General features: G+C 41.0%; 1 non-coding gene across 1 annotated transcript; it reads left to right on the top strand.

The window, feature by feature from the left end:
• The first annotated feature begins 3,374 nt into the window (after nt 1-3,374).
• On the top strand, nt 3,375-3,481 carry LOC120869626. Its single transcript, XR_005722594.1, has one exon. It is a non-coding gene; the product is annotated as a U6 spliceosomal RNA (small nuclear RNA).
• The last annotated feature ends 316 nt before the right edge of the window (nt 3,482-3,797 follow it).

The raw sequence follows: 3,797 nt of genomic DNA, 5'->3' as shown, positions 1-3,797 counted from the left end.
CTGGTGTTTTGGTGGCTCAGATGGTAAAGAATCCACCTGCAGTGCAGGAGACCTGGGTTCGATCCCTGGGTTGGGAAGATCCCCTGGAGAAGGGAAAGGCTCCCCAGTCCAGTATACTTGCCTGGTAAATTCCATGGACAGGGGAGCCTGGCAGGCTACAGTCCATGGGGTCGCAAAGAGTCAGGCATGACTGAATGACTTTCACTTTCATACTGAGGATAAATAAGGGATTGTTTTCTTTTTTATGGCATATAATCTTTTCTATAAACTTTTTTTTGGCCAGGAGGCATGTGAGATCTTAGTTCCTCCATCAGGGATCGAACCCACACCCTCTGCATTGGAAGCTTGGAATCTTAACCACTGGACCACCAGGGAAGTCCCAGGATTATTTTCTTTCTTTGTGATAAAGTTTCATATTTTCTCCTAGATCCCTTATCAGTGAGCACCTGAGCTGCCTTCTGTGGAAGGAGTTTGTTTAATGCACATTACCAAAATGTATTTCTCCATCCTATGCTTTATTACTATTGTTATCCTCAGTTGAAGTGCCTGTGTTGGAACCAGTTCAGTTCTGTTAAGAACTGTGGTATCTTTTCACAGCAAAGTACTACCTGCATTTTTTAATGCTGAAAATAAGGAATTTCATATACAGTTTATTTTAAATAAAAAATTAAGAAACAAAATGCTTGAAAACATAGCTCCCATCTAAGATATCTAATCTCAATAATATATTTAATTAAATTTTGACAATTATATCTGAAGAGTAATAGAGTTTTACGAGTCTGCAGAACTCAAAATAAATGTCCTCCTCCAATTCTATCCAACGTCCTAGAAAACATGGAATCACATGTGGATGTATTTTCTCACAGTGTCACTCCTGAGTATATGAATTTGGGTTAGAAACACTGGTTTTGAGGCTTTTCTCTAAGATAACTGGCTATGGATAGGGTTTTAACCCTCTGATCATCTTCATCTGTGAAAAAAGCTGCAAGAGCCAACAAGTTACAGAATCTGATAGTCAGGTGTGTAAGGGCTTCCCTGCTGGCTCAGCGGTCAAGAATTTGCCTGCAATGCAGGAGGTGCGGGTTCAATCCCTGGGTCAGGAGGATCCCATGGAGAAGGAAATGGCAACCCACTCCACAATTCTTGCCTGGGAGATCCCATGCACAGAGAAGCCTGGTGGGCTACAGCCCATGGGATTGCCAAGAGTCAAACACGAGTGAAGTGGCTGAGCATGCATGCATGCACATTTTAACTCTATCTTTAACTAAGTCATTGGGTTGCATTGAACTAAAGCAAATGAAAACTTTCTCAAATTTGTAGAAGCCAATTCTCTGCCTGTTTGAGTGTTTTCAATCTTTTCTGACTCAGCAGAAATTGAACTGAACATCTATGGTCCCTGAACCTTTAGATGTTTAAGCACCAGAAGACTGTAAAATCAATATTTTGTGTCCTGTGTAATTGTAACATCCAAATGACTATTTAACATGCTATCTTCTACTTAAGAATCAAATATGTGCAGATTCCATTATTTGTGTTTTTTCAGTTAACAAAATGTCAGAAGACCTTCCAAACATGCATGAAATCTCCCCCTGCCTTCCTGTGCTGTAAGGACCTCTACTCACAGTTCTGAAATTGATTCTTCCTAGAAGACCCTGCTTTTTATTCCTTTGACCTTTCAGATCACCTACTACTGTCCTTTTAATTTATAATTCTCCAGGCTACTGTTTTGCTTTGTGTTCTTTTTCCTCCCCAGGCTTTGGCATTTCTGTTCTGCAAAGTGCACTTGTAAATGTCCAGGAGTGACCTGCAGAAGAAACATTTTGGGTCAAACTACCAGCGTGTCTTTTCTGCCTCCTCTTCTTCTGATTGTCTTTTCTGCCTCCTCTTCTTCTGATTGTCTTTTCTGCCTCCTTTTCTGATTTTCAGGAATCATCAACATTTCATACACTTAACATGGGACTTTGAATCCCTGATGCTCCTTTTACTTTTGTAAATGATTGGTGAGAATAATTAACCTTTGTATCATAGTCATCTTTTTCAGGAAGGCAGGAAAAACTGTGTGTGGAGCAAATAAAAAAAATGAAGCACAGAGCCTTGACCAGAGTCTCTCACTGGGGAAAACACTCAAGAATCTTTTAAGTGCATCAGCCCTTGAACTCTCCCCTCTTTCATTCTCTCCTAGTGCTTTCTGGGCACAGGAAAAATTTCCAGGACAAAACTACTTCCACTGAGAACCATCTCAATACAAAAACTCCCCAACTTATATAGGGTGTCCTGTCTTATCACTTCTGAACAGACCTTGCAGTGTGAAAGGGTTTAGAAATTTGCTTAACTTGCCATTTTCTGATATAATGAGGAAATCGATGCGTCCTGCCTTTCGAAATGCTTGTGAGTCCAGAATAATTCAACAAGAGTGTGCAGTGATAAGCAGAAACAAAACAGCAAGAACTTGCTTATCAATTCAGGATCAGAGATTGTTTACAGATAAAACTGTGTTCATTTATTGACTGGAGCCCTCCATATTTTGCGTCTCTAAGGACAAACACCAGCATTTTGGGAGAGGTTTACTTTGCAATTGTGAGTGATATTCCAGGAGTGCAGGAGGTCTGTCCCACTTCTACTAAGACCTTGAGTGTGAGAGGGGAAGTTGATATGCTTCAACAAAGCACCTTTCTCTATCCATGTTGAAAGCATCTTTTACTTATTCAAACTCTTTATTTAAGGAGGCAGGATCTCTGCCTGTAGGAGAGAAAACAACACACTCTGGGACCTCCAGGAACTTTATGTCACATCTCAGGGGGGATAAAACTGGTAGGTCTGTGAGTGGAATGGACTCACAGTGCAGAAAACCCCTTGTCTCTCTGGACTGAGTGCATCCTGAGTTCCAGGACAATTCCTGCTCTTTGGTTGTGGATGAGTGAGTGTACTTTCTGGCAATTATTTCTAAGGCTGCTCCAGAGAGTAGAGAGCAAGCTTTCGTGAACATATTTTTTCACATCGCTTGGGTAGATATCTGGGACAGTGTGGGAAGCCCATCTTCAGCTTTGTAAGAAGCAGCTAAGCTGTCTTTCCTAAGTGGCTGCCCCATCCTGCACCCCACTGGGAATGAAGACACTGCTGCTCTCACTTATGTCTTCACCAGAATTGTGACCCTAGGGCTTCTGGAGTTTAGTCCTTCTGATAGGTGTGCAGTGGCATCTCATTGTGTTCAACATCACCTTTTAAACCAGTGATTCCTCGATAGATATCATGGATCAGAGGTGGATAATTCACACAATTCTGTCCTGAAGGAACTTGTAGTTGACCTGTATGACTATCATGTTAACTAACTAGCAAAATTAAATGATGCAGAATTTGTTTTAGAAATAAGTATAGTGCTCGCTTCGGCAGCACATATACTAAAATTGGAACGATACAGAGAAGATTAGCATGGCCCCTGCGCAAGGATGACACGCAAATTCGTGAAGCGTTCCATAAAAAAAAAAAAAGAAATAAGTATAGTTATTCTTTCAGATCTAAAACATGCATCTGTCTTTACTGTTTTTTAACCCTAACCCTATGTCCCTTCCCCACCATTACATTTAACAGTGAACAAAAAAATGGAGAAGTATCACAAAACAGGTGGATGGTTTTAACAAAATCTTATAGCTGAAAAGTCAATAGAAATGTGATGATGCAGAGAGCAGAATAGAGTAGACACCACTTGGATTATGCACGGGCAGTTGTCATGGAGATTTGGAGGGCATCTCTCACCAATTGGGGAAGGGGTTTACCCTCCAGAGTCAGAAGGAATTGAA

Source organism: Oryx dammah, unplaced genomic scaffold (assembly GCF_014754425.2).
Source record: "Oryx dammah isolate SB20612 unplaced genomic scaffold, SCBI_Odam_1.1 HiC_scaffold_10, whole genome shotgun sequence".
NCBI lineage: Eukaryota > Metazoa > Chordata > Mammalia > Artiodactyla > Bovidae > Oryx > Oryx dammah.
Note: the sequence above shows the minus strand (reverse complement) of the source record. Positions and strands in the feature narration are given on the sequence as shown.